Raw genomic sequence first — 22,328 nt, forward strand, 5'->3', positions numbered from 1 at the left:
AAATAATTCTGAAAGAGTTAGCAATATTTTCCAGGTTGGAAAAAGAGCACTTTTAGATATTCACAAAGGGGACAGGAACCTTTTCAAGGCAAAGGGGAGCACCAGTGTTTGAGACTGAAAGAGAGCAGGGGACCTGGTCAAAGTTCCAAAATAGAGATGAGAGCTAGCCCTAGCCCAATGAGGAAAGTAGCTGAACCTGGTCACATTATCAGAGCCCTCAGGAGGGTTAGGACTAGCAGCAGCAAGGGAGCAGGGGCCTTTTCTGGGTAAAGATCAGAGTGTATATCAGGACATGAGGGGCACTCTTTTTCTACAGTTTGTCACCATGAAAGCACAGAAAATTTGCACAGTGTCAGAACTAGTTCTGAAAGCAGCAGCTTGAAAACACTTGAAGTTTTGAATAGTGCCTGTTTGTGTCCAAGTAAAGAAAACATAATTTTAATATGATGTCCAAAGTCAAGAAGTAAATTTGAAAAATGAGCAAAAGCAAACATAGCCAAAACCATAAAAAGCTGCTAATAGTGAAAGGGAAAACAAAACCATACATTCAGAAAAATACCAAAAGATAAAGGGGCTAAAATGAAATCAAGAATAGTCTACACAGAAAAAATGCAATATAATGTTTCAGAGGGATATTTCATAAAATGGAGGAATTTAAAGCATTCTTGATGAAAATACTGGAGCAAAATAGAAAATATGCTATTTAGAGTAGACTTCTAGGGATGGAGCCAAGGTGGTGGATAAAGTCAGGAAGCTGCTTGAGCTCTCTCAGTTCCCCTCAAAAAACACATGAAACCAAGCTTATGAACCAAGAGTCTGATGGAATACAACCATTCTTCAGCTCAAGATAGACTAGAAAAACTTCAAGAAAGGTTACTCTCACTGGGGAGAAAAGGGTGTTCAGCTTAGCTCAGATAGACTCTGGGAAAGCCAGTGAGGGTATTAATCACAGAAAATCAGCAATTAAGACCCTCAGTCCTGGCTTGATATAAGAACAAATCAGTGAGGCAGCTTTCAGTCCCAACTTAAAAGGCAAATACTATGAAATCAAACTGTTTCCTGAAAAGAGCAGGCAAAGCTACCTACTGGAAACATAAGTCTCTGTGCTCAAAAATTAAGGCTCAGAGCTGCACAAAAACCTTGGGACAGTATCCCCTGTACCCTATGAGCATAGCTCAAACGTTAATAAAAAAGGAGGAAATACCAAAAGAAGAGGAAAGAAAATGAGCAAAAAACAAAAAAGAACCTTGACCATAGAAAGCTACTATGATGACAGGGCAGAAAAAACCACAAACTCATTAGAGTCAGAGTCCCAAATATTAGGTTTCCTTTGAGTGAAATTAACTCTCTACAATTCTCTCTTGAAAAAAAATAACTTAATAATTCAGTTGGATACAGAAATTTATCTAATCCTATAAAGGAATAGAAGGAGAAAGAGGAAAAGAAAAGGAGGAACAGGATAGGAGGGAAGGCAGAAACACTAGAGGAAAAGGTAAAACATGGGAGGAAAGGTTGATAGAGGATAAGCTAGTTGGATGTGAGGTGGGTTAAAAAAAAAAAAGCATTACTAAGAGAAGGGGGAGGAGTGATAGGAGCTGGTAATCATAATGTGATTCTTCCATAAAACAAAAGTAAATAGCATAGTGGATTAAAAAACAGAATTTTATAATATGTTGTTTAAAAGAAACACATTTGACACAAATACAGAGAAAAGATTAAAGGTTAGACTAGAATTTACTATTCTTTAGCTGAAGTAAAACAAAATATCCCTTTTTCTTGGTAGTACAAGGAACCTACACAAAAACTGACCATGTATTAGGGCATAAAAATCTCACAATCAAATACAGAAAGAAGTAAATAGTAAATGCTTCTTTTTCAGACCACAATGCAATGAAAATTATATTCAATGAAAGGCCAGAAAAAGATAGAATAATGACCAATTGGAAATTAAATAATCTAATTCTAAAGAATTAGTGGGTCAAACAACAAATTATAGACACGATCAAATTTCATCTCTAAGAGAATGACAACAATGAGCCAAAATACCAAAACCAAAACCAAAATCAATACCAGCATGCCAGATTAGCCGAAGCCGTTCTAAGGGGAAATTTTATATTCCTAAATAGCTACTCAAATAAAATAGAGAAAGAGAAGATCCATAAATTAGACATGCAACTAAAACCCCGGGGGGGGGGGGGAACAATTAAATACCAAATTAGAAATCCTGAAACTCAAAGGAGAGATTAATAAAATCGAAACTAAGAAAACTATTGAACTAATAAATAAAATTAAGAATTGATTTTTATAAAAAAAAAAAAAGAAAATAAATAAAACTTTGGTTAATTTGATATGAAAAAGAAAGAAAGAAAAAAAAAATCACCAGCAACAAAAATGAAAAGGGTAAACTTACCACCAAGGAAAAAGGAATTAGGGGGCAGCTAGGTGGTGCAGTGGATAGAGCACCAGCCTTGAATTCAGGAGGACCCGAGTTCAAATGTCGTCTCAGACAATACTTCCTAGCTGTGTGAACCTGGGCAAGTCACTTAACCCTAGCCTCAAAAAAAAAAAAAAAAAAAAAAAAAAAAAAGGAATTAAAACAATAATTAGGAATTTATTTGTCCCAATTGTATGGCAGCAAGTCTGACTATCTAACTGAAATGGATGGATCGTCACAAAATATAAATTCCCTAGGTTAACAGAAGAGTAAATAAATTACTTAAGTAGTCCCAATTGAGGAAAAGAAATTGAAAAATTCATTAATGAACTCCTTAAGAAAAAATCTGTAGGGCCAGATGCATTCAAAAATGAATTCTATCCAACATTTAAAGAACAATTAATTCCAATATTATGTAAATTATTTGGAAAATTAGGTAAGAAGGAGTCCTGCAAAATTTTTTTCTATGACATAATATGGCAATGATTCATAAACTAGAAATAGCCTAAACAGAGAAAGAAAATCTCCCTAATGAATATTAATGCAAAGAAATGACAACAAGTTATGAGCAAAAAAAATGCACTCTAACCAAGCGTTATTTATGTCAGGAATGCAGGGTTGTTGCAATATCAGGAAAACTGTTATCACAATTGACTAGCAGAAATCATATGATAATTTCAACACATGCAGAAAAACTTTTGACAAAATATATCACCCAATCCTATTAATAACAATGCAGAGAATAGCAATAATGAGATCTTAAAATAAAAAGCAGTATCTATCTAAAACCTACAGCAACCATTATTTGAATGCAGAGAATCTGAACACATTCTGGGATATCAGGGATGAAAAAGGATGCCATTGTCATCACTATTACTCAAGTTTTTACTAGAAATACTGGCTTAACAATAAGAAATGAAAAGAAAATTAAAGGAATTAGAAAAGGCAATGAAGAAATAAAACTAATACTCTTTGTAGATGGCATAATACTATACTTAGAGAGTACTAGAAAATCACCGCAAAACTTACTGGAAACAATTCACTGCCTTAGCAAAATTGCATGATATAAAATAAACCCACACAAATCATTAGTATTTCTATATATTTCTTTTTTTTTTCTTTTTTCTTTCTTTTTCTCATATCTTTTTTTTAATTAATAATTTTTATTATATATATATATTTTATAATATTATCCCTTGTATTCATTTTTCCAAATTATCCCCCCCTCCCTCTATTCTCTCCCCCCGATGACAGGCAATCCCATACATTTTACATGTGTTACAATATAGTCCAGATACAATACATATTTGTGAATATCATTTTCTTGTTGCACAATAAACTTTAGATTCCGAAGGTACATGTAACCTGGGCAGACAGATATTAGTGCTAACAATTTACATTCACTTCCCAGTGTTTCTTCTCTGGGTGTAGCTACCTCTGTCCATCATTGATCAACTGGAAGTGAGTTGGCTCTTCTTTATGTTGAAGATTTCTACTTCCATCAGAATACATCCTCATACAGTATTGTTGTTGAAGTGTACAGTGATCTTCTGGTGCTGCTCATTTCACTCAGCATCAGTTGATTTAAGTCTCTCCAGGCCTCTCTGTATTGCTCCTGCTGGTCATTTATTACAGAGCAATAATATTCCATAACCTTCATATACCATAATTTACCCAACCATTCTCCAACTGATGGACATCCATTCATCTTCCAGTTTCTAGCCACTACAAAAAGAGCTGCCACAAACATTTTGGCACATATATGTCTCTTTCTGCTCTTTAGTATTTCTTTGGGATATAAGCCCAGTAGTAGTACTGCTGGATTAAAGGGTATGCACAGTTTGATAACTTTTTGGGCATAATTCCAGATTGCTCTCCAGAATGGCTGGATTCTTTCGCAACTCCACCAACAATGTATTAGTGTCCCAGTTTTCCCATATCCCCTCCAACATTCATCATTATTTGTTCCTGTCATCTTAGCCAATCTGACAGGTGTGTAGTGGTATCTCAGAGTTGTCTTAATTTGCATTTCTCTGATCAATAGTGATTTGGAACACTCTTTCATGTGAGTGGATATAGTTTCAATTTCTTCCTCTGAGAATTGTCTGTTCATATCCTTTGACCATTTATCAATTGGAGAATGGTTCGGTTTCTTATAAATTAGGGTCAGTTCTCTATATATTTTGGAAATGAGACCTTTGTCAGAACCTTTGTTTTTAAAAATATTTTCCCAATTTGTTACTTCCCTTCTAATCTTATTTGCATTAGTATTATTTGTACAGAAACTTTTTAGTTTGATGTAATCAAAATCTTCTATTTTGTGATCAATAATGATCTCTAGTTCTCCTCTGGTCATAAATTCCTTCCTCCTCCACAAGTCTGAGAGGTAGATGATCCTCTGTTCCTCTAAACTATTTATTATCTCCCTCTTTATGCCTAAATCCTGGACCCATTTTGATCTTATCTTGGTATATGGTGTTAAGTGTGGATCCATATCTAATTTCTGCCATACTAATTTCCAGTTTTCCCAACAGTTTTTTCCGAATAATGAATTTTTGTCCCTAATGTTGGTATCTTTGGGTTTGTCAAAGATTAGATTGCTATAGATGTACCCTTTTTTGTTCTTTGTATCTAATCTGTCCCACTGATCTACCGGTCTATTTCTTAGCCAATACCAAATGGTTTTGGTGACTGCTGCTATATAATATAGCTTTAGATCAGGTACACGTAGACCACCTTCCTCTGACTTTTTTTTCATTAGTTCCCTTGCAATTCTCGACCTTTTATTCTTCCATATGAATTTTGTTGTTATTTTTTCTAGGTCATTGAAATAGTTTCTTGGGAGTCTGATTGGTATAGCACTAAATAAATAGATTAGTTTGGGGAGTATTGTCATCTTTATTATATTCGCTCGGCCTATCCAAGAGCTCTGAATGTCTTTCCAATTATTTAAATCTGATTTTATTTTTGTGGCAAGTGTTTTGTAATTTTTCTCATATAATTCCTGACTTTTCTTTGGTAGATGGATTCCCAAATACTTTATACTCTCAACATTTGTTTGGAATGGAATTTCTCTTTGTATCTCTTGCTGTTGCATTTTGTTAGTGATATATAAAAATGCCGAGGATTTATGTGGATTTATTTTGTATCCTGCCACTTTGCTGAAATTTTGAATTATTTCTAGTAGCTTTTTAGCAGAGTCTTTGGGGTTCTCTAAGTATACCATCATGTCATCTGCAAAAAGTGATAGTTTAATTTCCTCATTTCCTACTCTAATTCCTTGAATCTCTTTCTCGTCTCTTATTGCCGAGGCTAGCGTTTCTAGTACTATATTGAATAGTAATGGTGATAGTGGGCAACCTTGTTTCACTCCTGATCTTACTGGGAAAGGTTGCAGTTTATTTCTATTGCATATTATGCTTACTGAAGGTCTTAAATATATGCTCCTGATTATTCTAAGGAATAGTCCATTTATTCTTATACTCTCAAGAGTTTTTAGTAGGAATGGATGTTGGATTTTGTCAAATGCTTTTTCTGCGTCTATTGAGATGATCATATGGTTCTTATTAATTTGATTATTAATATGGTCAATTATATTAATAGTTTTCCTAATATTAAACCAGCCCTGCATTCCTGGAATAAATCCCTCTTGATCATAGTGTATTATCCTGGAGATGATTTTCTGAAGTCTTTTTGCTAATATCTTATTTAAGATTTTAGCATCAATATTCATTAAGGAGATTGGTCTATAATTTTCTTTCTCAGTTTTCATTCGACCTGGTTTAGGTATCAGTACCATGTCTGTGTCATAAAAGGAGTTTGGTAGGACTCCTCCATCCCCTATTTTTTCAAATAATTTATATAACATTGGGGCTAATTGTTCTTTAAATGTTTGGTAGAATTCACATGTGAATCCATCTGGCCCTGGGGATTTTTTCCTGGGGAGTTGATTAATAGCTTGTTCTATTTCTTTTTCTGAAATGGGACTATTTAAGCAATTTATCTCCTCCTCTGTTAATCTAGGGAGCCTATATTTTTGGAGAAAGTCATCCATTTAACTTAAGTTATCAAATTTATTGGCATAAAGTTGGGCAAAGTAACTCCTTATTATTTCTCTAATTTCCTCTTCATTGGTGGAAAGATCCCCCTTTTCATTTGTAAGACTATCAATTTGATTTTTTTCTTTCTTTTTTTTGATCAAATTTACCAAAGGTTTATCTATTTTATTGGCTTTTTCATAAAACCAACTCTTGGTTTTATTTATTAATTCAATAGTTTTTTTACTTTTAATATTATTGATTTCTCCTTTTAATTTTTGTATTTCAAGTTTAATTTTTGGTTGGGGGTTTATGATTTGGTCTTTTTCTAGCCTTTTAAGTTGTAAGCCCAATTCGTTAATCTTCTCTTTCTCAATTTTCTTCAAATAAGCCTCTAAAGATATAAAATTTCCCCTTATTACTGCTTTAGCTGCATTCCAAAGATTTTGGTATGATGTCTCATCATTATCATTATCTTGGGTGAAATTGTTAATTGTTTCTATAATTTGCTCTTTGACCCAGTCATTCTTTAAAATGAAATTATTCAGTTTCCAATTACTTTTTGGTCTATTTACCCCTAACTTTTTACTGAATGTAGCTTTTATTGCATTGTGATCTGAGAAGAAGGCATTTATTATTTCTGCCTTCCTACATTTAATTTTGAGATCTTTATGTCCTAATATATGGTCTATTTTTGTATAGGATCCATGAACTGCTGAGAAGAAAGTGTATTCCTTTCTATTGCCATTCAGTTTTCTCCAAAGATCTATCATATCTAGTTTTTCTAATGTTCTATTTACTTTTTAAATTTCTTTCTTGTTTGTTTTGTGGTTTGATTTGTCTAAATCTGAGAGTGCAAGGTTGAGATCTCCCACTATTATAGTTTTACTATTTATTTCTTCTTGCAATTCTCTTAACTTTTCCTTTAGAAAGTTAGATGCTATACTACTTGGTGCATATATATTTAGTATTGATATGGCTTCATTATTTATGCTACTTTTCAGCAGGATATAGTTTTCTTCCTTATCTTTTTTAACGAGATCTACTTCTGCTTTTGCTTGATCTGAGATAAGGATAGCTACCCCTGCTTTTTTGGCTTTACCTGAAGCATAATAGGCTCTGTTCCAACATTTTACCTTTACTCTGTATGTATCTCCCTGCTTTAAGTGTGTTTCCTGTAGACAACATATTGTAGGGTTCTGCTTTTTGATCCAATCTGCTATCCATCTCTGTTTGATGGGATCGTTCATCCCATTCACATTTACAGTTAAAATTACTAATTCTTTATTTCCTGCCAGCATATTATCCCCAGATTATGCTTTTTTCCCTTGACCCCCCTCATCCCCCTCCTTGATATTTAATTTACAGACCCCCCTTGTGATTCGCAGCCCTCCCTTTTTTTTAGTATCCCTCCCCCCTCCCTCCAAGTCCCTTCACTTATTCTCCTTTTCCTTTTCCCTTTTCCTCTCCCCCCTTTTAATGAGGTGAGAGAAAATTCTCTGAAAAACAATATGTCAATTATTTACTCTTTGAGCCTCTCCTGATGAGAGTAAGATTCACACAATGATTCTCCCCCTTACTAAATTCCCTCAGATATGGTGTATTTTCTATGCCTCTTCCTGGGATGTAGTTTCCCTCTTTTTATCATTCCTTCCCCTTTTTCTGAAACGACCTCCTTCCCCTTACTACACCCCCCCTTTTTTTCTTTTATATCAGTAAAATCAAATTATCCTTGAGTACTTTTTATATACCCACAACAGAGTTACAGTTCTCAAGGTTTCTGTGTACCTTTTTCTGTTTCTCTTCAGTCTTGTGGATGTAGATGAAAATTTTTGTTTAAGTCTGGTTTATTTCTTAGAAACATATAGAATTCCTCTGTTTCATTGAATGACCATCTTCTTCCATGGAAAAAGATGCTAAACTTAGCTGGGTAGTTCATTCTTGGTTGCAGTCCTTGATCTTTTGCCTTACGGAATATCAGGTTCCAGGCCCTTCTATCTTTTAATGTGGAGGCAGCCAGATCTTGGGTGACCCTTATTGTGGCACCTTGGTATTTAAATTGTTTTTTTCTAGCTGCTTGCAGGATTTTCTCCTTTGTGTGGTAATTCTGCAGCTTAGCCACAATATTCCATGGTGTTCTTTTTTTAGGGTCTATTTCAGAAGGAGTTCGATGAATTCTTTCCACATCTACTTTCCCCTCTGTTTCTATTATCTCTGGACAGTTCTCTTTGATAATTTCCTGTAAAATAGAATCTAGGCTCTTTTTTTGGTCATAGTTTTCTGGAAGTCCAATGATCCGCAGATTATCTCTCCTAGATCTATTTTCCAGGTCTATAGATTTTCCCAGTAAGTATTTGATGTTGTTCTCCAGCTTCTCATTTTTTTTTTTTTGTTTTGTTTGACTGATTCTTGGGTTCTCTGTGAATCATTCATTTCTATTTGTTCCATCCTGACTTTTAAGGAGTTATTTTCTTCTTTCACAGTTTTTAGTTCTTTTTGTAAATGCCCAATTTCATTTTTAAATGAATTATTTTGCTCTATTGAATTTTTTCCATTTCCCTAATTTTTTTTTTTTGAGAATTATTTTCTTTTTCCAATTCAGAAATTCTATTTTCTTGAGACTTTTTTATCTTTTCCAATTCAGAAATCCTACTTTCCTGTGTTTTTTTTAAGCTTTTCTAATTCACAAATTTTGTTTCCCTGCATCTCCTGTGAATTCTTTATTTTTTCCAACTCCAATTTCAGGATGTTGTTATTCTCTATCATAGCTTCCCTTTCCTTTCCCCATTTTTCTTCAAACTCCCTTAATTTTTTAATAGTGTCTTCTAGGAGAGAGTTATGTGATGGGGGACAGGAATCATTCCCCTTTAGGTTGTTATCTGCTGTCTCTCTGCTGTTAACTTCTTCGGGGTTGGATACCCGCTCTTTCTCTGTGTAGATGGAATCTATAGTTTTTCTGGGTTTTTTGTTCATATTTAAAAAATCTTTTGGGGTCTGTCCCTGGGGTAGGAAATTATTTATTTACTTCTTTACCAGCTTCCTCCCAGACAGGATGGATGCAGCGGCTCCTGAGCCTGAGCTAAGATAGAGCTCTGGGAGAGAGTTCCCCACCCCCTCTCTGGAAGTGCCTCAGAGGTGATTAGCACTGCTGTGCCCCGAGGTCGCTGTGTTTTAGCGGCTTCCCTGAGGTTGAGACTGAACAGTAAAGGCAGCACAAAGCCCAGCCTATGCGTCCCGGTGGGGCGTGGATGTCTGCAGCAGGTGACGTGAAAAGCCCCTGTGCTCAAACTGGAAGTGTCTGCCAGAAACCATGGTCCCTAGTTCAAAGGTTCCGCTTCTCTGGGACTTCCTGGAGCTGAGTTCCACTCCTTCCAGCTAAGCTAGGCAGTGTGTGTTGCCTTGGGCCCTATCCACCCACTTGTCAATCTCTTAACTATTCTCAGGTGGGAGCTGAGGCCACACCCCCTGGTGCCGAGATCTGCTGAGTCACCTCCAGGACCCGGGGAAAATCTAATCTATCTGAGTTTTTAAGGTATTTTAGCTTTCTCTTCTGAACTGCTAAATAATATGCAGAGAAGAGCTAACAGCCTGTGCCAGATTCCTTTATCTCAGTGGCTTCTCTGATCCCAGAGCCCTTTCCAGCGCAATCGGCAGAGTATGCTAGCACCCAGCCGTCTGTGCTGGCCTCTCTTCTTCCTCCCCTGGGAACTGACCTTTTCTGTTGAAACTCCAGATTCTCTTCAGCTGGTAAGTCTTGCTTCCAGTCCTTGTGGTATCTATCAGTCCTGGGCTTATTCTGAGGCTTAATTTATCTAATTGGTTGTGAGGGAGTGAGGACGTTCACAGAGTCGTGTGTTTCTTCTCCGCCATCTTGGCTCCGCCCCCCCAAAAAAGAGTATTTCTATATATTTCTGACAAAGCCATCAACAAAAGATAGAAAGAGAAATTCCATTTAAAATTAGACAAAATACAATACTTGAAGTCTACCTGCCAAAATAAACTCAAGAACTGTATGAACAAAATTACAAAATACTTCTCATACAAATAAAGTCAAATCTAAACAATTGACAAAATATCAATTGTTCATGGCTGGGTGGAACTAATTTAATAAAAATGACAATTCTACCTAAATTGGTTCGACTTGTTCACTGCCATACCAATCAAACTGCCAAGAAAGTATTTTATAGAATTAATAAAAAAAATTGACAAAATTCGTCTGGAAGAATAAAAAGTCAAGAATATCAAGGGGATTAATGAAAAAAAAATTAAAAGGCTGTTGGTTTAGCAGTGCCAAACATAAAACTATATTATAAAGCAGCAGTCATCAAAACAATTTGGTACCAGTTAAGAAATAAAGTACTGCATCAGTGAAATAAATCAGATACACATGACACAGTAGTCAAGGTCTGTAGAAATCTAGTATTTGATAAACACCCAAACGCCAGCTTCTGGAATAAGACTTTATTATTTGTCAAACATTTCTGGAAAAATACAAAACTAAATTATCAGAAACTCATCATAGATCTACATCTCACACCCCATACCAAAATAATGTCAAAATGGATACATGATTTGAGCATAGAAGATGACAGAATAAAAAAATTAGGAGAATAAGGGATAATTTACCTATCAGATCTTTGGAGAAGGAGGAATTTATGACCAAAGAAGAACAAGAGATCATTATGAAAGGCAAAATGGACAACTTTGATCACATTAAGTTAAAAAAAATGTTTTGCACAAACAGAACCAATAGAAACACGATTAAAATAGAAGTACAAAGCTGCGAAAAATCTTTATAGCCAGCATTTCTGATAAAGATCTCATTTCTAAAATATATAAAAAAACTGCATCAGATTAATAAGAATACAAGTCATTAACCCAAATCCCATCCTATATTCTTGCTGTTATTGTGTAAAATGTATTCCTGGTTCTGTTTGTTTTGTACATCATCAGTTCATGTAAATCTTCCCAGGTTTTTCCTAAAATCAGCTTGTTCAGATTTTTTTTTTAAATAGAACAACAATATTTCAATAACTTCATATACTACAACTTGTTGAGCCATTACCCAATTGATGAGTTTCTACTCATTTTCCCAATTCTTTGTTACCACAAAAAGTGGTACAATAAACATTTTTCTCATATAGGTACATTTCTTTCCTTTATGATTTCCTTGGCATACAGACCTAGAAGTGTCACTGCTGCATCAAAGTGTATGCACTGTTTTATAGTTCTTTGGGCAGGTAGTGTGCAATTATTGAAATTGATTCTCACTATATTCAGTTCAGAGCGAACTAATGAATACACATACATACATGCATACATATATACACATTTTGGCATAACAATCTAACTCAATTGGGAAAGGGGATAAAAGCTAAGAAGTGGAGGGATGATAAAAGGGAGGGCAGATTAAGGAAGGTAATGGTCAAAATTAAAATAGAAGTTTGAGGAGGAAAAAAGATGAATAGAGAGCAATAACAATAAATATTAAACAAATAGGATGAACACAGTAATAATAACAATGATTAGGATAGAGAACTCATCCATAAAACAGAACCAAATAGCAGAAAGATTAGAAAGCAGAATCCAAAAAATGGTATTTAGAACAGACCTACTTTATTTATTTATTTATTTATTTATTATTATTTTTTTTATAATATTATCCCTTGTATTCATTTTTTCCAAATTATCCCCCCCTCCCTCCACTCCCTCCCCCCGATGACAGGCAATCCCATACATTTTACATGTGTTACAATATAACCTAGAAACAATACATGTGTGTAAATACCATTTTCTTGTTGCACAATAAGCATTAGATTCCGAAGGTACAAGTAACCTGGGCAGACAGACAGTAGTGCTAACAATTTACATTCACTTCCCAGTGTTCCTTCTCTGGGTGTAGCTATCTCTGTCCATCATTGATCAACTGGAAGTGAGTTGGATCTTCTTTATGTGGAAGATTTCCACTTCCATCAGAATACATCCTCATACAGTATTGTTGTTGAAGTGTACAGTGATCTTCTGGTTCTGCTCATTTCACTCAGCATCAGTTGATGTCTCTCCAAGCCTCTCTGTATTCCTCCTGCTGGTCATTTCTTACAGAGCAATAATATTCCATAATCTTCATATACCATAATTTACCCAACCATTCTCCAACTGATGGACATCCATTCATCTTCCAGTTTCTAGCTACAACAAAAAGAGCTGCCACAAACATTTTGGCACATACAGGTCCCTTTCTGCTCTTTAGTATTTCTTTGGGATATAAGCCCAATAGCAGCAATGCTGGGTCAAAGGGTATGCACAGTTTGATAACCTTTTGGGCATAGTTCCAAATTGCTCTCCAGAATGGCTGGATTCTTTCACAACTCCACCAGCAATGTATCAGTGTCCCAGTTTTCCCACATCCCGTCCAACATTCATAATTATTTGTTCCTGTCATCTTAGCCAATCTGACAGGTGTGTAGTGGTATCTCAGAGTTGTCTTAATTTGCATTTCTCTGATCAGTAGTGATTTGGAACACTCTTTCCTATGATGGATATAGTTTCAATTTCATCATCTGAGAATTGTCGAACAGACATACTTTAAATAGAAAGACATATTTAGAGTTAAAAAAAAAGGCCTATGACAGATTTTTATTAATCTTTAGCTGAAGTTAAAAATACATGGATAGCAATCATGATTTCAGAAAAAGCAAAGGCAAAAAGAGACCTAATTGAAAGAGATAATTATAGGACTATATTTTTTCTGTAATATACCATCTCCCTATACCATCTTCCCATCCAAACAACTTTAAAATAATACCTCAATTAAATTCTGTAAAGGTATAGACAACAAAGGGTCAGAGAAATTCTTGATGCTTAAAGCAGTTTAGGAGATCAGAAGGAGAGTTTTTTAGCATGAAGGTGTAGATTGGCTCAAGAGTGCAATTGCAGGCAACATCAGTGGTAGTACTTAGTGGTGGGTGACAGTATCAGTGGCGTTTTGGGGAGCTCAACCCAGAGACAGCAAGAGGATTAGACAACTTATCAAAAAGAGGATCATATTTTAGATTAAAGAGAAAATGTTTTAACCAGCCAGAAAGAAACTATTCAAATATTACGAAACCACAGTTAGGATCACGTTGGATTTAGCAGCTTTCAAGTTAAAGGAGCAGAGGTTTTGCGAGTAAGATTATGTGTCCAATTTAGGAAATATTGAAGTTGAAGTACAAGAAGGCTATCTAAGCAGAGATAATTGGCAGACAATTAAAAATTCACAAATAAAACTCCTAAAAGTATTAGAATTTATGTGCTATAAATAATCCTATAAAATGTCCTGTAAAATACTCACTAGTTTTTAAAATAGAACTTTACATTGAAAAAATAGAAATGCAAAAATATTTTAAAACATTTTGACATTAAAAATAAAAAGCACAAAAATCATCTAATAAAACCTCAGTAATCAGTCAAATCAATACTTTCTCAGCAGTTGTACATTACAAATACCTATCCTTCCCTAAAGTAATTTATTCAAAGATTTTTAACCATGGGACACAGTAAAGAATAATAAAAAAATCACAAAGCTTTAAATCATACAGAATATAATTTTTGAAGTACATGAATTAAAATTCATACCTTTGCTCCAAGAACATTCACCTAATGCTCAAACACAAATTTTAATAAGGTTTGTTATTGTAGAGTGTCATAGATAATGGGTAACCCTGGGCAAGGTATAAAACCCATTACTCCATTAGAAAGAACCCTGCTAACATGTCTGGTTTGGCTCCCTTTGCTCCATAGGGGCATCTAAGTTTTCCTGAGAAGTCTGGGTGAGTGACAACCTGAGTTGTAATTAAAGCAGAGTCATACTAAAGTGGCAAGGGAACACCTGCACACAATAGCAGGTTGTTCATGTGGTCCTGCATGTGCAATACACACACACACACACACACACACACACACACACACACACACACACACATATATATATATATATATATGTATATATATATATAGTTAGCACATGCTCAATGTGTTATAGTTATATAAGGATATTAGGGTATATAAGGCTGAGAGAATTTTGAATACACAAACTCCATTTTGATCATCCACATGAGTTCCACCCTTTCACTCCTCACCCATGATCACAATTCTGACTGGTATCTAAGTCTTCTCTTGAGCAGGTCGGGAAAATTGGTGTTCAACGTGGGGCCCTGGAAAGCAGGGTACACAGCAGCTTGGCTGACAAGAACAATGAAGGTTTGGGAAAGAGTCTCCATGACCAGGAACAGGGTAAGTTTTTTTAAAAAGACAGGAAATGTGGCCCTCTTCAATAATGACATGAACCAAATCAGTTCCAATAGAGCAGTAATGAACTGAACTAGCTACATCCAGTGAAAGAACTCTGGGAAATGACTATGAACCACTACACAGAATCCCCCATCCATTTATTTTTGTCTGCCTACGTTTTTGATTTCCTTCACAGGCTAATTGTACATTATTTCAAAGTCCAATTCTTTTTGTACAGCAAAATAACTGTTTGGACAATATATATATATTGTATTTAACTTATACCTTAACATATTTAACATGTATTGGTCATATGAAATTACATATGTAAAATATTTGAAAATTAGAAACACTTTTAAATGGTGTTATTGATTTTAATATTTATTTTTTCATTAATGTTTTATGTGTTTCAATTATTGATTATATTAATGGTTTTGGCTATTCAGATACTAGGATACCAATTCTGAGGAAGACCCAACCAAACTTAAAAAAACAGTTGAGTATACAAATGGGGATGAACCTATGTTAGGTTTAAAGATCCTTCCCATTAAGGAAAGAGGAACTTATCATCAGAAGGTTGGCTATTACATCACAATTAGATAAAAAACATATGCTGATGATATTTGCGAAATAGGACAAAAAAAAGCATATAAACTATCAACCTATAATCTATGCTAGTCAAAAATACGTCTGGAATACTGTATCAGATCCTTGATCAGAAATATTATAAAGGAAATTGATAATATATCCTTGTGGCATGAAAGAAAGTAAAATTTGAAAGTTTGGTTTAGCCTCTTGCTATCAGTATGGTGATGTGCAAGCCAAATTTTAATTTCTGTTCCTCATTTTCCTCATCCTCAAGTAAAATCATTGGATTAGGTGACTGCAGTGCAATTTGAGTGTTTGACCAGAATTCTGATAGGACTGAAAATGAGTCAGTTTAGGAAACTAAAATTGCTTAGCTTAGACATTGCATTTATGGAGTGGTGAGGGGAGGGAAGAGGGCATAGTTGCAGGTTAATAGTGTTTGAAGAATTTTCATGTTCTATTTACCCTCTAAGGAAAAAATAAGATTAATATATGAAAACTGTATAAAAAGATAGGTTTAAATTCCATTTAAAGGGAAAATGAAAAATTATAAGGATTGGAAAATGGATAAAATGCTTCCAAAGTGAGTGATTTCTTTAACACTGAAAATTTAGCTCTGAAAACAGAAGTAGATAATTACTTTCTGATTTGATCAGAGATTGTTTTTTTCCCAAATAAATTTAGCTAGATGATCTCTTTCACTTGGAAAATTATGTTGTTGTTGTTATTTAATATGGAATTCAAAGTGGTCACTAAGAGAAAGTGTGAGGAAAAGAGAAGAATCAAAGGAATGAATTTTGAGAAATACAAAATTCTAAAGGATAGAAAGATTAAGGAGAGCCAATGAAGAAAGAAGAGAAAAAAATGAAGGTGAATAGGATTACACTATATTATGGGAACCAAAAGAAGAAATAAATTAAAAATTAATTGTTTATATTTTCAACAAATAGAATGAGAACTGAAAAAGGACTATGAGATTTTAGTAGATATTTATCATTGTCATTTGTTTTTGAGCAAAGTGATTCAACCATGTGGATAAATTCTTTGCATTTCTTCTGCCCTTTACTCTTTACTACATCCCCAAAAGACAGGAAACCAAGAACAAAATAAGAACAAATGATTATACTTATAATAAAACTATATCAGTTGAAAATTTTCCCCCAAACACAGATGTTCATATTGCTTTTTGAAATAGCTATCCATGCAGCATTAACATTGATGTATTTCAGAAAGGAAGCACACCCATTTATAATTCTTTATTTTTCAGTGTTCCCAGTGAGAACTTTTTTTGGGGAAACTGCTGACATAAAAATGATAATAAGCTTAATTTGCAATTATCCCATTTGATTTGCAAAGTCAAAAATGCAATAAATCCTTCTTTGGAAGGAATATATTCTTCCCTTGATACTTTTGCATAACTTTTAACACTCATTGTTGTTTATATTCACTCTAATGATCTCAATTCCTTTTATTCTCCTTGCTAATTAATGTCTTCTATTCATAATATCACATGATAGTTGAGGTGTAGTGGGATTTCTGGTATGGCAATGTGCTAATCCATCATCTGTCATTCTTAAGCAGTCCTCTGCAGGATTATTTTCAATTTTAGCACCTATGTACTTTAGTAGCTATGAACTTGTACTTTTTTGGACTTATGAAAGACTCCATAATTCTCACTGTCCCACCAAAACAATGTTAAAATAATATGAATATGCCACAATTACCCACCTGCCTTATTAAAAAGGTTTTCATTCTGGAGGATGCGCATTTCCTTCTATTAACTTTCCCCTTGAGAAATTAGAGTAAACAGTCATGAGTTTAACCTGATGAATGCTCAAATTTTGTCCTCTCCCAAAATTTTGGCTGACTACCCTTTCAGCATTTGACATATCTATATTTAAATACTAGAAACATTCAAACACATAAGAACATTTTTGAATTTGACATACAATTGAGAATATCCCTCAAGAAGGGTATTGCAATAATCCACATGTTAATCCAAAGATACAATCAACTTTATCAGAAAGGAAAATATAAAAGAAGAAAATATAGTAAAGATGAATTTTGAGCAAAAAGACAAATTATGGAAAGAGTTATAATAGTAGTCATTGAAAATCAAAATTGAAAATCCTGGGAAAGGTGAAAAGCATCAATATTTTATTGGTGAAAAAAAATAGGCTGTGTGCTCTGTTAAAAAAAAAAAAAAGAAGAACTATTATGCCAATGTCACTATTTTTGTTAAGGCTGAACTTAACCAGTTAATTTGGAATAGAGTAAAGTGATTTTCCCCCATATTTCTAATTTTTATAAGAAGTCTCTCACTATACATTACGCTTAGGTCTTGTCTGAAGTTGAGGATTGACCAAGGACCTTGCATTTCAATGAGCCAACTCTAAAATTAAAAGGGAAAGAAAAAAATGACAACCTGGAGTAAATATGATAAAACCACAGTAGTTGAGAAGCCTAAACAGAAATGTTGTGATGAATTTGTTAATTGATAACAAAGTTATCCCATGGTGGAAAATTTTAAGGATTTTGACAACGTAGCATGGGTCTCACCAAAAAGGGAAGTGTACCACAAACTAAAGACCCCTTTTCAGGGTCTTAATTTAAATATAAAAATTCCAAATTCCCAATTTCATGGGGGAAAGCAATATCAATTGTTCATACAACAGGTCATATTTTTTTATTTTTTTATTAATTTTTTAAATTTTTTTTATAATATTATCCCTTGTATTCATTTTTCCAAATTATCCTCCCCTCCATCCACTCCCTCCCCCCGATGGCAGGCAATCCCATACATTTTACATGTGTTACAATATAACCTAGAAACAATACATGTGTGTAAATACCATTTTCTTGTTGCACAATAAGCATTAGATTCCGAAGGTACAAGTAACCTGGGCAGACAGACAGTAGTGCTAACAATTTACATTCACTTCTCAGTGTTCCTTCTCTGGGTGTAGCTACCTCTGTCCATCATTGATCAACTGGAAGTTAGTTGGATCTTCTTTATGTTGAAGATTTCCACTTCCATCAGAATACATCCTCATACAGTATTATTGTTGAAGTGTATAGTGATCTTCTGGCTCTGCTCATTTCACTCAGCATCAGTTGATGTAAGTCTCTCCAAGCCTCTCTGTATTCCTCCTGCTGGTCATTTCTTACAGAGCAATAATATTCCATAACCTTCATATACCATAATTTACCCAACCATTCTCCAATTGATGGACATCCATTCATTTACCAGTTTCTAGCTACAACAAAAAGAGCTGCCACAAACATTTGGCACATACTTCTTTGGGATATAAGCCCAATAGCAGCAATGCTGGGTCAAAGGGTAAGCACAGTTTGATAACTTTTTGGGCATAGTTCCAAATTGCTCTCCAGAATGGCTGGATTCTTTCACAACTCCACCAGCAATGTATTAGTGTCCCAGTTTTCCCACATCCCCTCCAACATTCATCATTATTTGTTCCTGTCATTTTAGCCAATATGACAGGTGTGTAGTGGTATCTCAGAGTTGTCTTAATTTGCATTTCTCTGATCAGTAGTGATTTGGAACACTCTTTCATATGATGGATATAGTTTCAATTTCATCATCTGAGAATTGTCTCTTCATATCTTTTGGCCATTTATCGATTGGAGAATGGTTTGGTTTCTTATAAATTAGGGTCAGTTCTCTATATATTTTGGAAATGAGACCTTTGTCAGAACCTTTACTTTTAAGAATATTTTCCCAATTTGTTACTTCCCTTCTAATCTTGTTTGCATTAGTATTGTTTGTACAGAAACTTTTTAGTTTGATGTAATCAAAATCTTCTATTTTGTGATCAATAATGATCTCTAAGTTCTCTTCTGGTCATAATTTCCTTCCTTCTCCACAGGTCTGAGAAGTAGACTATTTTCTGTTTCTCTTATCTATTTATTATCTCATTCTTTATGCCCAAATCATGGACCCATTTTGATCTTATCTTGGTATATGGTGTTAAGTGTGGATCCATATCTAATTTCTGCCATACTAATTTCCAGTTTTCCCAACAGTTTTTTTCCAAATATTGAATTTTTATCCCTAATGTTGGTATCTTTGGGTTTGTCAAAGATTAGATTGTCATAGATGTACCCTTTTTTGTCCTTTGTATCTAATCTGTTCCACTGATCTACCGGTCTACTTCTTAGCCAATACCAAATGGTTTTGGTGACTGCTGCTATATAATATAGCTTTAGATCAGGTACACTTAGACCGCCTTCCTCTGAATTTTTTTTTTCATTAGTTCCCTTGCAATTCTCGACCTTTTATTCTTCCATATGAATTTTGTTGTTATTTTTTCTAGGTCATTAAAATAGTTTCTTGGGAGTCTGATTGGTATATCACTAAATAAATAGATTAGTTTGGGGACTATTGTCATCTTTATTATATTCGCTCGTCCTATCCAAGAGCACCAACAGGTCATATTTTTGACAAAATGTAATCTTAGGTGGTTTGTACATATTATATTAACTAGTAGGCACAGAACCATAGCAGACCATCTGTCAGGCCTCTAGCTTCAAATAAGAAAGCAAACTGCCAGCCTAGGAGATTTCAGAATAACAGATACTACTAGACCAGGCCACCCTGAAGTAGTGGACAAGCCATCATCACACAAGATCCCACAGCACAAAACAAGTGATAAAGCCCCTGCCTCAAACAAAAGAAGCTTAAACAATGGCCCCTATGCATCAGGAACAGACTTCAATTTAAAAAATCATGAAATATATGACAGAAAATGAATAAAAAACAGAAAAGACCTTTGATCATGAAAACCTATGAATATAAAACCACAAACCCAGTTGAGGAAAATAAGGTCAAAATGCCTAGATGCAAAGCATCAAAGGGGAAGGTAAATTAATTTCAAGATTAAAATAAAAGTTTTCTTGTAAGAGTTCAAAAAGAATTATTATAATAAATAAAATAGAAGAAAAATTGGAATTTATGCAGAAGAGTTGACAAGTGTGAAAAGAAAGGACAAAAAACTGAATGAAGAAAACAATTCCTTAAAAATAGTATTGGCCAAATGGAGGAAAAATCTACTTAAGAAAACAACTCCCTAAGTACAGCACTGGAAAAAACATAACTTACCTGAAAAATAGATCTAGGAGAAATGTTGCTAATTATTGGACTTTTTAAAGGCCATAATCACAAGAAAGAGCCTGGACAGCATCTTTCAAGAAATGATCATGGAAAACTGACTTATCCCAAATCATAGTGAAATTGTAATTGAATGAAAACACCAATTGCCTTCTAAAAGAGAACTCACAGGAATATGTAGCCAAATTTCACAATTATAAGGCGAAGGAAAAAAATTCTTCAAGAAATCAGAAAAAATTCAAATCTCAAGGAGTTACTGCTAAGACCACAGAAGACTTAGCGCTTTCAATATTAAAATAGTGGTAGATTTAGAATACGATATTCTGAAAGAGCAAAGGAGCCTGGATTACAACCAAAAATCAACCATAGAGCAAAAATTATTATAATCTTTTTGAGAAGATAATACATTCAATGAAATAGAGCATTGTCAAGCTTTCCTTATGAAAAGAGCCAAAGTAAACATAAATTTTGATTTTTAAATACAAGATTCAAGAGATAGATAAAAATGAAAGAAAGACAACCAACAACAACAGCATGTTATTCAATAAGGTTAAAATCTTTACATCCCTACATGGAAAGTTTATATTTGTAACTCTTGAAGACTGTATGTTAGATGGATAAAGGATGTCAACATTAAGTTGTCATTGAGGTGATGATATAAGAAAAAATATAAGGGATTAATAAAAAGATTGTATTGAGAAACGAGGAAAGGGAGAGGCAGAATAGAATAAATTTTATCACATGAAGAGATACAAAAGATATATAACAGTAGAGGGAAAGGAAGAGATGAGCATTGAATTTTCAGATTTGGCTCAAAGAGGGAATAATATATGCACTCAGAGGGTCAGGGAAAATTTAAATAAGTTAAAGAAAAATAAACCCAAAAGGAACACTAGACTAAAAGGGGACCTCATCCTTCCCTTTTCAGAACTAGATGAAACTAACTATAAAATAAACAAAAAAGAAGTTAAAGTGGTTTTGGATAGAATCTTGGAAAAGAGATAGATATGCTAGATCTTTGGAGAAAATTTAATGGAGATAGAAAGGAATATACTTTTTTTTTTTTTTTTTTTTTTTTTAGTGGTACCTGGCAAGTGAGGTACTTATTAAGTTAGGTACTTAGGTAGATACTAACCTAGACAGCATTACCCAAAATTGACTATTAGAGCATAAAAAAAATTACAATCAAATGTAGAAAAATCAAAATATTCAATGCATCCTTTTCAGATCAGGATGCAATAAAAAGGATATATAATAAAGGGCTATGGAAAGATAATTAAAATTAACTGCAAGCTAAATAATCTAATCTTAAAAATGAGTTGGCCAAACAACAAATCATAAAAACAATAATTTCATGCAAGAATGACAATGATGAAAGAATATACCATAATTTATGTGATGCAGCCAAAATAATTCTCAGGGAAACTTTTATATCTCTAAATACTTACATGAATAAAATAAAGACTAGTTCAATGAATTGGGAATCCAAATTTAAAAAGCTAGAAAACAAACAAATTAAAAGTCCTTAAGTAAATACCAAAGTATAAATTCTTAAAATAAAGGAGAGATTAATAAAATTAAGAATAAGAAAACTATAGAACAAATAACTAAAGCTAAGAACTAGTTTTATGAAAAAAAAAACAATAAAATAAACAAACCTTTGGTTAATTTGACTAAAAAAAAGGAAGAAAACAAAATTATCAGCATCAAAAATGAAGAGTAAATTCACTACCAAATGCAAAGGAAAGCAAAGCAATAACTCATAGCACTTTTTTGCCTAACTGTATTCCAATAAATCTAACAAACTAAAAGAAATGGTTGAACAATTTAACATATGTATGTATACGTACACATTTCTCAGTTTAACAAA

Source organism: Sminthopsis crassicaudata, chromosome 1, assembly GCF_048593235.1.
Source record: "Sminthopsis crassicaudata isolate SCR6 chromosome 1, ASM4859323v1, whole genome shotgun sequence".
Taxonomy (NCBI): Eukaryota; Metazoa; Chordata; class Mammalia; order Dasyuromorphia; family Dasyuridae; genus Sminthopsis; species Sminthopsis crassicaudata.